This window comes from Lepidothrix coronata, unplaced genomic scaffold (assembly GCF_001604755.1).
Source record: "Lepidothrix coronata isolate B3197 unplaced genomic scaffold, Lepidothrix_coronata-1.0 Scaffold151, whole genome shotgun sequence".
NCBI classification, from domain to species: Eukaryota; Metazoa; Chordata; class Aves; order Passeriformes; family Pipridae; genus Lepidothrix; species Lepidothrix coronata.
The window spans coordinates 1,474,942-1,489,206 of NW_016690331.1; positions in this window are offsets into that span (position 1 = coordinate 1,474,942).

The window sequence follows — 14,265 nt, forward strand, 5'->3', positions numbered from 1 at the left end:
CGAGTGCCTCAGGCTGGACAGAGCATCCACAAGTGAGCAGGACTGAGTTTCTCTGCCATCATTCTTTGAGATTTGAAGATGATCCTCTACATTTACCCCTTCATGACCACTGTAGCTTCTTGTGTTTCCTTCTTTCCATGCTGCCTTCTCCGTGATCATAGCAGCAGTGGTAGTAGAAATGGTGCCTATCAGGAGGTTTCACAGAATCTTACTCAACTTTTCACTTTTCCCCATTACATTTATTCTTTCTGTTCCTGTGCACATCCAGAAGCATCATCACCATTTAGGCTGCTTGGAGCACTTGGGGCCCTGTCTGCCACCCTAAGCTAAGTCATCACCATTTCTAAACCCTTGATGGGCTTGAGGTGTGTGTGCTCAGAGGAAGTCTGGCACTCACAGACAGTCTTGCATTTCTTGCATTCATCAGAAAGTGCAGCAGTCACCATCGGAGCACTGAAATGCTGCAGCAAACACCCAGAATCTGAGATTTCACAGCATAGGTCTCATCAGAGCCTTGTTTCAGAAGACAACAGTCCTTTGAGTTGTATTCCTGCATGTGCTTGAATTCCCTTTCCTTTGCATTGCTGAAACCAATATATATGCAGAATAACAATGAAACCAAAGTGACGTGAGCAGCTACTGAGCTCCTGCGAGCTGCAGAAACCCTACTAACAAAAAATTCTCTGTGAACAACATAGCAGTGTAAGAGTGTCATATGAATATGCCTTTTTTCTTGTCCACATCATAATTTCTGAGTTCATCAAGAAGCAGAGTCAGGGCATTTCTAGGCCTAGAGACAGGCTGGGGCATTGGTACTACCCTCCTAAAGCCAAGCTACACCTGAAGAGTATAAGGTCAGTGCCATGATATTTTACTGAGGGACAAGGTCTAAAGCCAGGACACATCTTGATTAACCCACTTGCTCTCCAGCCATAGAGATGAGGTTGGAAGGAGTTAAATGTCAGGCAGGCTGGGTGAGGAGCCTCTGTAACACACCCTCCAACACAGATGTCCGTATGCAAAGGTGCCAAGATCATCTGGAGCTGTGCAAAGTCAAGGAGATCTCCCATTTCTCGCACCCCTACACGCCTTTGCATTCTCCTCCTTTGTTTTGCACACACAGCCCAGCCCAGGCAGCAAAGGGCATTTGCAGAGCTCAAAGCCAGAAGTGTTTGCAGGGCTCAATTCCACAGTGAACCGTAAATCTCAGCAAACCGAAAGCAAAGCAGTTTACCTGTCTCCACTCCGAGGGCATGACTCAAGTGTTGATTTAATTGCACACAGTGGAAGGAGCAGATTTTCATCTCAGAGGAATGCTACACCACCCCAACACCGAGTCTTTCCAATGGAGAAGATGCCTTCTGGCTCCCTCTGCCCTTCAGACTCTCACACACACCCTCTTCACCCCACCGAAATGTTCCCAGATGCCTCTCCAGAGCCTAACAGCCAAGGGCTTTGTTTGCTTTGCTAAAAGGACTCAGGGTTTCTGCCACAGTGTCACAGTGTAAGAATCATTTCGGGGTTACATGGCCAGCAGGGAGCTTTGGCAACCACGTGGGGCTCTTTTGGCAGCAGGAGAATTATGGAAACCAGCACAAAAGAAAATGTCATATTAAATAGAGTTCATGTCAATGCAGAAGCGGGTCTGGAATTCTCAAACACTTTAGTAATGATCTGGCTGTTCACTGAAATGTTTTGGGGGTTTTTTAATGTCTTTTCCCAGTCTGTTTACTGGTTTAGATGGGGTGTGTTACAGTCCTCAGAACATCAGGTGTCTCTACATCCAGCTCTCACATAAACAGATTCATAGAATCCTGGAATGGTTTGGGTTGGAAGGGACCTTGAAGATCATCTAGTTCCCACCCCCCTGCCATGGGCAGGGACACCTTCCACGGGGCTAAATAAGTCAATAATAGATGGACAGCAAAATCTAAAATTGTCAGCTGCCTTTTACGCTTTGAGAACTGCTCAGGGCTCTCCCAAAGCAGCTCAGGTATCCATGTGAGAGGCCAGCTCCAGCTGCCCTGGTGACTCACCTCCTGTAAAGGCATCATTACTCCTTGGTTATCAGTGCCGTCTTTCATTAGGTGGACACAGTTCTTGCTGCTAATACTCCCTGCCCATGCAAGACCTGGGATTCCTAGGGCTGACCCTACCACTGAGGCTGCTCCACCCAATATTTACTTATTGGCAAATTTTCCCAGCACTCGCAGGTTTCCAGCAGCTGCTGGTCCTTCACCTGCAAGAAACACACTGCAGTGTGGGGAAGAACAGCCTTGTGGCTCAGCAGGAGCTGGTGGAGCTCAGCACCTTTGGAAATCAGGCTCCCTTAGGAGATATCTTGGAAATAGCTCAGGAATGGGATTTATGACTGTCAAGAACAGTGAGATTATTGGGTTTGTGGGCCACTCACTGGACAGAGTAATTCACCAAAGTTTATAAACTAGGCTGGAATGGAATTAGCACCAGTATCACACAGCTCAGGGAACGGGAAGGAACAGCCAGGTGCCTTGTTTATCACCACAGAGAGCTGTGCCAAAATATCTTCAGACTAAATGATATTGATGTCTACATCTGCATTTAAACCATTTATTGCAAGAGTTACTCCCACTTAGGAGAGCAGTGCATGGCCACAGGAAAAGGAAGCGACAGATGCTGGGATGTGTAAACCTGCTGCTGGCATAATCCTGTACCAGTCCCATTAAAATTAATGAGGTATTTCTGCTTGGGCAGAAGATAAATTCAACTTGCTAAGCCAGAAATACGCCTACCTGACTCAGTATATCTTAAGTATTTGGAAGGGTTTTCCTTCCACTTAGTAATCAAGAGCAGTTCTAATCACCAAATAAAGCAATAAAGCAGTCAAAGAAGTCATCTATTACTGTCCAGTCACAATAAAGACTTAAAAAGTTACCAGTTCAACAAATCTCATGTTGATTTTAGGCTGAAAAATTACATAAAAATTGAATAAAAAGCAAGATTGTGCTTCAGATTTGGAAATAAAAGTCCTAGGTTCCCCAACTTATTCTGAAAAGTTCATTATAACTCTTGGAATTTCAGTATAAAGGAAACAGTTAAATAATTTGACCTCAGTCCATTAGTGCTTGGTATTATTTAGACATTGCATTCATTTTGTCTTCAGACTAATTTTGTGCTGAATGTTTCATTTTATATTTGTTTGCCTCATTTCTGTCACTACAGTATAGATTTATGAGTGTCTGAGAGTCATTTTTGTGCATTTCTATGCTTTAACAAATGTAGGTTTAAGTGAGCCCTCTAATGTTAAATTCCCTGACTTTAAATATTTTGATTTTGGGAGAGTGAAAATATCTTTACTATAGAGTTGTACAGAAAAGTACATTTAGTCTAAAACACTTATAGCGAGACTTTCTGGGGAGAGAGGACCCCAGAGACTTTCTTTTAAAGCTGTGAAAATCTCATCTATTAACAATGAATGAGAAGCTTTAAGAAAACATCATGCCTACATTTCATCAGCTTCTCAGTTCAGCACATCAGTAAACAGCACAGATCAGCCACACAACGCTGTGATTTATAACTGTGTCAATGATTTAGTGAGTCTGACCATTAATATGAAGTTACTGTCACATGAATGAGAAACAATCACCTAATTGGGGAAACTAGTGATGTACTAGACCTACTGGTTTGAATACATTAGGTGGAGTGATTATCTGTTAGGAGAGAAGAACAGCAGGAGACTGGTCCCATGGTCCTGCCACTTTTATCCATTAATGACTCCTTCTGATATGTGACAGAATGAGAGGAAACGGCCCCGAGTTGCACCAGGGGAGGTTTAGATTAGATACCAGGAAAATTTGTTTTCTGAAAGAGCGGTCAGACATTGGAGCAGACTCCCCAGGGAAGTGCTGGAGTCAGCATCCCTGGAAGTGTTCAAAAGGAGTGTGGATGTGGCATCTGGGGACCTGGTTTAGTGGTGAACTCAGAGGTGTTGGGTTAATGGTTGGACTCAATGAGCTTGGAGGTTTCCCAGCGTTAGTGATTTCTTTGATTCTATGATCCCAGATCCCAATGGAGCACAGACACTGAGCTTCACAACCACTAACATCCAGGTTAGCACATTTCCAACCTTTAAAGGCCACAGTCACCAGGCCAAATCACCTGCTGTCAGGAATGCTTGACACGTGTCTCTTCTTTCTTGCACCGTTGCCTCTTTGCAGCCCACAGCACTGGGTTAAGTATGGAGGAAGGTTGATGATTAATGTCATAATGGTTCCTTTTAATATACTTCATCTGTCAGCTTAATTCTCTGCAACTGGGATAATCACAATAATTAGATACAATTGTTCAGATCATTACCTAATTGTGGTTTTTTTCATTGTAGCCAATTCATATGACTTTTTAATGGGCAGAAAAGATGGAAAGTCTGAATTACACCTATATTTTAGAAAATCCTAGTAGATATAAGAATGCCCCATAATTTTAGACTGCACATGAGGATCTTGTGGTTCTAGAATGTGCAACACAGGTAATCAGAGATGTTCCAAGTAAGGCATTTTTATTTCTGTTCCCAAAGAGTTAAAACTACACTTCACACAAGATCAGTGACATCAGACTTCCCTCCAGCCCCAACTGAACATGAAATGTTCAGTATGAAAATGTTTTTAATTGCTAAAATCTACAGAGCAGATGCTTGTGCAGAAAGTATGTGAGGAATTCCTGTGTCTCCCAGGGTCCTAATGGACAGCCAGCATTTTTGGTGATAATTTATAATCATCCATGATCTTTGAACAGCCAGACATGAGATGAAGAGAATGACACATACAAAATTTAGGACCAAAAAAAATCAGACAAGGTGGCAATTTATTACTAGATTAATTTTTTAATTAACATATTTCCTAAATGAATAAAAGGACGAACTTGTAAAATCTCATCAAATGTCTTCAAAAAGAGTATTCATCACCTCTGATTTGGCTTCTTTTAGGATCTAGTTTCATTTCATAAGATGAAAGTTAGGAGCACAGTTCAATAAACTGTCAGTGAAGAGAGAGAAGCCTTTGAAAACAACGAAGAGGACCAAATTAAGATGCTGAAGTACCTCAAAATAGAGTAAATACCCTTCAGGGAGGTGGTGTTTTAAGTCTGAGATCACACACTACATCTTTATTACAAAGGGAATACTGAACCTTTGCTTGAAGTGCGGTAGAACTCAAGTTTATATAAAAAGTTGCAAACTGCCACTTCCAAAATCATCCATCTATACTTCTGACGCAATCAAATGCAGCCACATTTCTCTGGCTGGTGGTGTTATTTGGACTTTGGGAAAGAAAACACCAAGGGGATATCAGGGTGCGGAAAGAGCCATAGAAGTTGCCCATTAAGGAAGTATTTTATTGGGTTTTGGTGCCTCCTCATCAGTTTTGCAAGCCTGGTGCAGCCAAAGCAGAAAGGTTGAATGACTCATTTCCTTCCTGCTCCTGCTGTCGGGCACTTCAACCAGCAGAGCCTTCACACAGACACGAACCCCCCTCGGGCTGCAGGAGACCTGGTTTGTGCAACTGCGCACGGACGTGCCTGTGGGAACAATTCCCGGAAACTAAAATGCGGAGCTACGCGATTTCTATTAATATTGCTGGTGGGATCCCACCTCTGAGCTTGTGGGCTGCACAAGAACCAGAGAATACAGCTCTGAAACTGCTTTGCCTTTGGGTTTGTGGCATCTCAGGCTCCTCCCTAAGCTCCTCGGGGCTTCCCTCATCCGCCTAGTCCAAATTATGCCGCCAGCTACCCTTGTGTCCACCATGTGATCCCTGAATCCTGAAAACTTCACACTCTTCACTCTTGGTGGAGCAGAAGGTGAGAAATCCCCCTGGACATCTATTTTTCTGCAGAAATAGCTGACACGCTCCTGCTTTTACTGGTGGTGGATCTTCTTTAGATGAAAGGTAAAAACGGCTGCTCTGCCAAAACAGAAGGCAACCCAACAAACCAGCTTTGGCTGCTTAAAGAAGAGTTTCGCTCGAAAGTGTTGCAACCATGTGGAATCTCAGCACACAAACTCACCAGCAGTACATGATGGGACATGCTCTCACTGGTTTATGCCTTGTATTCTTTAACTCCAATGAGGATGAAGACCTGATGCTTTTAATTCCAAGGTGCCAGCTGCAGCTCAGGGTAAAATGAGCTTTTGAAAGGTTTTTCACACTTCCTAATGCATGAGGGATAATTCTGTGCTGCAGTGATGATGCAGGAGTGCATTTTTTTAAGGCCAAGTGCAATTAAAAGAAGAATTCACCCGTTCTGCTGAATACGAAAAAAATGGGGAAGCCCTCAAATGCAGGCACTTCTTGTGTGAGGTAACTGAATGTTTCCAGGTCAAAATTAATACTTTAATGGATTTCATGCTACAGTGTAGCACTTTAGGTCATACTTTGATTGCTATTTTGTCACAGATAGATCTGTCTGGGTGCTCCAGAGGGGGGAAAAGTGCTGCTCCTTGAATTTAACAATTGTAAAAACAGTACTTGGCTGCCTAAACCCAGAAGTCTCCATGTCATTTCAAGTGCTGCAGGGTGTCCCAGCTGACCACCTGCTTCTGCTTCAGAAGGCTGTCAGTTCCTACAGATCCTACACCAACATCCTCCAGACCCTGGCAAACGTATTCTGTATCCTTGGGCATCTTACATGACACGGAGGCAACTGCAGGCAACACTATCCCAAGAGCAAAACCTTCCCTTGGGAGACCTTTCTCTGCTCAGATCCCCAAGGAAACTCCTGTGTTAGAAATGTTAAAAGATCATCGAAGCAGCTCCTGGAGTAGCCTGCCTAGAGATATGTTACGATGCAAACACAAGTAATCAGCTCAACAGAAGGGTTATTATGTGTGGGTCACAGCAGGGCCCAATGGGGAGAAAACCAGTCATTCTGGGACCTCCACACCAGGGCCATTCCTTGTCTCAGTGCCTTTGGTAAAGGCCATTTAGATGGCAATAATTGAAGTTAAATGGAAACAACAACAACCTATCCCTTGTGTCATCCCAAGGGTCCCACCGAATGTGTCCTGCCAGCATGGGCAGGAAAGCAGATCCTGATTTTGTAGGCATGTACATGCCTGGTGAATGGAGCTGTCTTTGATCCACTTTGATCCTCCTTCCTGTTTTTGATCCACTGCAGGGCTCACATGGAAAAGCACATGCAAGCCTGCTGGTTTGGCTGAGCCAGCCTTATCTTTTCCTACCAGCAAAAATGAAATAATACGCTGGAAAAGGGAGGTGATAACACAGCTGTACCTTTTGCTGATGACAGCCTCTGCATGCCCTCAGGACACCACCACCTCTTGCACTCTCCCATCCCAGTAGGATGGATTTTCTCTCATACTGAGTTATCTTGACTCTTACAGACAGTATTTCCAGGGAGATTCATCCTAGTCTGCAGTGAGAATCAAAAATGAGACCAGTCCATCTTTAGGAAACCCACATCATTTCCTTTTCATTCCTATCACCAGGGCCAGGTTGTACCAGCCACGTGCCCTTTCCTTGTCCTCTCCTTGCACTCCAGCTCTTTGCAGCAGAGGACACTGTGTTGCCTGTGATTAATTCACTTATGCCCCATCCTACCCTTGCAAGGGCTTTTGGAGATAGCTCTAGCACTCCATATTCATGTTGTCCCAAGGTGAACAGTCTCTTTGAGATGATCTTTTGGGATAGGCCAAGTTGGATGGGGCTGATCTAGTCAGTGGCATCCCTGCCTATGGCAGAGGGATTGGAACTAGAATATCTCTAAGTTCCCTTCCAACCCAAACCATTGTATGATGCCATGATTGTATGACTAAAGCAAGATGTTCTTGTTCAGCTCTGCAGTCCTAACTCAGCTGGCCTTCTGGGTCATTTGTCTGTGCCCAAGTTCCTGAGGATAAAGGGATAAAAATCCATTTAAACCTGCTCCCTTCATCACCCTGAAACAATAGAGCCAGGAAAGATATTGTTTGGAGCTTGGCCTAAATTGGCAGGTTTCAGGGAGGTGAAAATAAATCAAGGTAAAATTTAATAAGCACTTCTTCTGAGGTTCGAATTGGGAATGTTTGGATTCCTTTTTCTTCTGAATTAGGTGGCAATTCTTCATTGCTCTGCACCACATTAGAGGCGTATGGTGGGTCTTTTCCGTCTTCTACTCCTAATATTCAGACTTTGCCCCATCTTTTAACAGTCGAGGGCCTTGGCTCAGCACATTCTCACATTACGGACCTGTGGAGCACAGACAGACATGGAATAATGATTTGCATTTTTCCCTTTTACTATTTCACCCAGCACACAAAACAGGAGAGCAGAGGAGCATCTGCAAACATGTTGTGTCTGGAAGTTTGATGACAGCAGGCTGAGAAAAAAAACTTACCAGATAAAGGTAAGAAAAAAAAGGAGTTTTAATTTCTTTTGCACAAGATTACAAGACAAGGAGGGAAAATCTGGTAAAGGCACCGGAACAGCACAAAACAAGCCCATGCCATGGTTTTCTGGTAGATATGGCTGGGCTGAATGAGCCCAGACAGGTAAATCACAAGGGGTAAAAACTAAGTAGTAGGGTTATCTCAGACAGGAGCTGCCAAGGGTGGGGAGACAAGTAGAAGGAACAAAGCAAAAGTTTCTCCTCTTCCAAGATGATTTTTTTTTTTTGCATTTATAGAAATCCTGGCTGCTGAGCTTCCAAAAGAACTGAAAACCAGAAGGAAAGAGAGAAACATATTTCCTACTAAAAAGTGTCAATCAGTGGGTTATTCCCAGCAGCATAAATTAGCTGTAGTGGAGTTCTGCCATGCCATGCCAGATTGCTTCCAGGACAGAAGAAGCTCACACAAACCTAGTCCATGCATATATCTATATATATATCTATCTATCTATATCTGCAAACCTGGAATCTGCAGTGTAGGTCTCGGATACATCTCAGTGATGCCCCTGAAGGGCAGGTGAACAGTATTCAGCATCAATTAAATAATTTTATTACTGAAAAGTCCTTAAGATCTGGAGAAATGAAGCCTGTGGTCCATCACCACGTAGGTGATGTGCCAGGAAATGGATTTTCATCAAAACTAGCATTGAGCAGAGCCTTTACGACCACAGGGAAAAATATTCTGGACTGTGAAAATGCTAAGCTTATTTGTTAATTTGGGGGACAAAGGTATATCCGTAAGCAGAAAGTATGGGTTGTGAATCTAACCAGAAGCCGCTTTCCCTGTTAGCTTTCACAGATTCCTTACAAACAATTGGTGGAACCCCAGCTAGTCACAGAGCACAGAATGAAAACCACCCATTTTAACAGAATCTGTTACTGGGTGAACTGTTTTGGGGCTAGAGGCATAGCTTCTGACAAAAGAAGGTCAGACTGCGATCCAATAATCCTCTCTGACACAGGAATATGTCAGTGGAGTAGGAGCCCCTTGTTCTGCTCTGCCTGAGAGTGACAGTGTCATCTACACTTGCACCCTCCAGCTGGATCTCTGTGGAGGGGTAGCCTGGAGGATTTGTGGATCTCTGCATGAAGGGATATCATGGAGACTCTCTGGATCTCTGTGTGGAGAGGTAGTGTGGAGGATCTCTGAGTAGAGGGGTATCACTGAGGATTTCTGGACCTCTGCATGGAGGCACAGCCCATTTCCAGTTTAATTAGAGAGTGATGTATCTGCTGTTGTAAAGGAATGACTGGCCCCTTTGTGAATGCATTTTCCACATGCTTCTCCTGCTTGTTGGGTGTGTCTGGTTTGTGAATCCCACGTGGCCTGAGTGAAATTCCAGTGTGAGTATTTCAGCAGAAGTACAGCAATACCCACTGACATGTTTTGGTGAGGGACAGACTTGTAGGTACAGGAAAGAAGTGTAGGAAACAAAGAAAGGCTTGAAGTCAGGAAGTGTAAACTGGAAGCAAGTGAAATGGTTGACTCACGTCAGGAGAGAGTCACAAAATAACCCCACACATGTTAAGAGAGAAAATAATGAGGAATATCCAGGTGGAAAACTGCCAGACACAGCTTTTTTCAAACTGTCTTCAAGAGGATTGGAGATGATCACAGTACAGCCAGCAAGGTGAGAGCTGTAAGAGATGGATAGTTTTTTAACTAACCAGGACATTTGAAGAAAAAAACAACTTTGGCAGGTCAGGGAAGCAGTGCAGTGGGAGAAGCCAGCTTTCAGAAACTCAGCTGCTTGGCGTTTTTCACCTGAAACCGAAAGGTTGTTTCTCCGTCTTCCAAGTTTTACTTGGGATTTAAGGTCATTCTGTGGATGCCGTTTTTAGCTCTTCTTCAAGGGACATCTGGTAACATGCAAAGGAGACTCGCATTCCAGTCATACCTGTTTGGCTGCATCTGCAATAGTTACAGGATAATAAATAGTTTTGCCCGTGTAGTGAATGAAAACACTTTACCTAATGCACTGGCAAGAGAATATGTTCGATTGCATAGATGTAAATATTTATACCTGCTCAGTTACCTGACCAAAACAAAGATTCAATACAATGTTTGTTTTTAAAGGCTCTCCTGAAAACATGGAAGCCTTAACAGGACCACTGGAGGGCAGCAGTGTCAAAGCGAACCATCCATCAGTCTACTTTTGGGAATTGCTTCGTGAAAACCAAAAAAAAAACCTTAGAAAAAAAAATAGAAATAACTAGAAATAATTTTCTGCTGCCAGATGCAAGTATGTAAAACACTGCAACTCTACAGTAAAAGGCAGCGCTGCAGTATCAGTTCCCTTGCTTTCCTGCATCTCAAGGATGCCACCTGAATTCTGCAAGACATGTCCTGTTGTCAGGAAATACTAAAAATATCAAAAAATATTCAGAGTCTTGATGCATTCTGAACCCTATGGATTTATGTTTTACACAAAATCAATATATAATCCAAGAATATTTTGTGTTTCTTTTATATAAATAGCTAGATACAAAATTTGAATTATATTTACGTTTGAGATATGTATAGGTACATATTTCCAAATTAATCCACGCTGTTGTATTAATACAGTGGGGGCAGCATGCTCAGCAGAACTTTTACCTTTTATTTATATTTTTAAGTGTCCTAAATTTCATCATTTCAAAGAAACCTTCCAAATATCAAGTGAGTGGAATCCCTTCAGTGAGTGCTCTCTCTCTAAGGAAGTCCACTGACATTAGTGAAGATTTTGGGGTCACCGTGAAGATAAATATATGAACTTTTCAGCAAGCTATTCTGATTTAGTGAAAAAATATTATTATTAGACCAGTATTTATAAATGTAAGGAATACATGTTGACAAGAATTTCAGATTATAGTTAGACAAACACAATTATCCATTGGTTATAAATATATATATAAAGCAATATACTGGCTGACTTACAGACCTAGGACATAACATCTGTCTGTATTTTTGATAAAAGAGGAGCAAGGTAAATAAAACTGGTATGGAGCTTGATATTTTTGTACAAAATATAAGATACAGTCCCACTCTGCAATGTAGTTATGTACACATCATCTCTTACTAAGTAATTGAGCTCCTTGTTTGTATTCAAATCATATCTGGCTAATTTATATACAAAAATGTTCTGTTAAGTGTCAGTTGTATATGTAGGATAAAGTTTCTGTTTGGATTGGGGTTTTTTTCCATTTCCTATACTCATGAGTCTCTCTTCAGCCTTTGGAACTTAAATATCTTATACTGGTGCTAAAGAAGATGATATATATGCAAATTGTTCTTCATATTTATATGGAAATGTGTGTGTGTATATATATATGAATTAAACAGCTTCACACAAGGAACAGTGGCGTTTAATTTTCAAGTCTATCTGAGTAAATGATAATGGCATAAAAATGGAAATGTAAGGAAAATTACACCAGGGTCATATGGGAAATAATTGTGTATTGCTCTGGCCCAGTGTTTAAGCCCACCCTTCTGATCCTGCAGTTGGCTGCTGGGCAGATGGATCTCACCTGCACTTCCAGATTTCATGGACTGTAGTTTGAAAAAGAAAATCGAGCTTCTAAACTGAGATGAATTGCTTGGCAAGTTACTGAAAGACAGTAAAGATGAAAGTACAGAAAGTTTTTTCCACTGTCAGTTTTCATGTGCATCTATATATTATTTTAAACAAAAACATCTGCTTTACTGTCACCATTTTAAAGGCTGGAAAAGAATTCTTTTTTAAAATGCTGGAGTTTATTAATATTTTAGTTAACAAACATATGTTATAATTGACTGTAATGCCACATGATGAGGAAAGTTGTAATTCTGATACGGAAATGTGTTAAAATGTGGATGCTCCAGCCTAATTTTAAAGGCAAGGACACATCTATGAGCCTGCACAGAAAAAAAGCTGTTTAAGAGCACAAGTTTGATGAGGGGCAGCTGAGGGAGTTTTTTAGCCTGGAGAAAAGGAGGTGTAGGGCAGACCTTCTTGCTCTCTACAACTGCCTCAAAGGAGAGTGTAACCAGGTGGGGTTTGATCTCTTCTCCCAGAAAGAAGTGATGGGGACCAGAGGAAATGGCCTTGAGTTGTGCCAGGAGAGATTTAGGTTGAATATTAGGAAAAATTTCTTAGCTGAAAGGGTTGTCAAGCATAGGAATAGGCTGCCCAGGGAAGTGGTGGAGTCACTATCCCTGGAAGTGTCCAAAAGATGTGTAGATATGACCCTTGGGGACGTGGTTTAGTGGTGAACATGGCAGTGCTGGGTTAATAGTTGGACTAAACGATCTTAGAGGTCTTTTCCAAGTGAATCAGCGATTCTATGATTCTATGAAACCTTTTCTATTGGAAAACACAGGTACCTGGTCCTACCCATGTCAGAGGTCTGCGATTTCTCTGCCTTAGCCTTTGGAATGAGATATTGCAGATTTGCCAAGCTTTCCCTTTGTCAAGCTTCTCTTTTTTTTTTTTTTTTTTTTTTAACAGGGAAACTAAAAACACACAGTGCCTCTGGGTCTAATCTGGAGTCTTATTCCAAACGCAGACTCTGGGGAGCTCCAAAGCTGGTGACACCCTGTAGTCTCAAGCCCTAGTGCCTACAAACACCAGTTGAATTTCAAACACCCCCACGGCTGCTGTGGGGTTTGCAGCCCCAGCCTTTGGCTTATCTGATGGTGCAACAACACCTGTTGGTTAATTATAATTAATTTCGTAATTTTTTTCTTTTTCCATGGGGGCTGTTACATTGCCAACCTCCACTTCCAATCCCTGCAAACCCCATTGGAGCCCGATGATGGAGAAGCACCGGGGGCCACAGTCTGGTTCCTTCAATCTGAGCAAAAAGAGTGGAAGAGGCGAGGGAGGAAAAAGAAAGAAAGAAAGAAAGAAAGAAAGAAAGAAAGAAAGAAAGAAAGAAAGAAAGAAAGAAAAAAAAGGCAGCAGGACAAGGAGAAAATCTACACCAGGATGGTTTCTATGGCAAATATCACCTGTTTCAGCGGAGCCGGCGGCTGTTGTTAGCAACCAGCATACACAGCCAGGGCGCCGCAGGCAGAGCGGGGAGATGGATGGGTTTGGGGCCGATGATGAATATTCCCATCTCCCAGCCCGGCTCCAGCGGCAGGGATGAGCCCATGCTCCTCGTGCTGCGTGAGGGGAAACAGAAGAGGATTTGGCTTCTTCCCTCAGCTCCAACCCACCATCTGCACAGCGGCGGAGGGGCGAGCCAGCCCCCCCCCATCCCACCCATATACCCTCACGACGCCCCCAAAAGCACAAATCCCCTCCCCAGCTTTCAAGCCAACGTTTTATTTCGTTTCTTATCAAGGCTCCTCGTCCTTACAAGTTCACTAAAAAGTACATGGCAGGGGGAGACGGGGGAGAGGATCCTGGGGGTGCCGCCTTCACCCCCCACAGCGCCGGCAAGGGCGTGAGGGGCGATGACGGCCGGGGAGGGGAAGGGGGCGGCCGCCATTACCCCGCCCGGCCGTGCCCTGCCCGCCCGCACCGTCACTCGGCAACGGCGGCGGCGGGACTTGAGGAGAGGCCGGGCTGGCCATGGCTGAGGGGAGCTCCTGCCCCGGCTCAGAGGACATGGCTGAGGGGAGCCCCTGCCCCGACCCGCAGGACACGGCTGAGGGGAGCCCCTGCCCCGACCCGCAGGACATGGCTGAGGGGAGCCCCTGCCCCGACCCGCAGGACATGGCTGAGGGGAGCCCCAGGCCCGGCTCAGAGGACATGGCTGAGGGGAGCCCCAGGCCCGGCTCACAGGATTCCAGCGCCGAGCTGGCCATGGCTGAGGGGAGCCCCAGGCCCGGCTCACAGGATTCCAGCGCCGAGCTGGCCATGGCTGAGGGGAGCCCCAGCC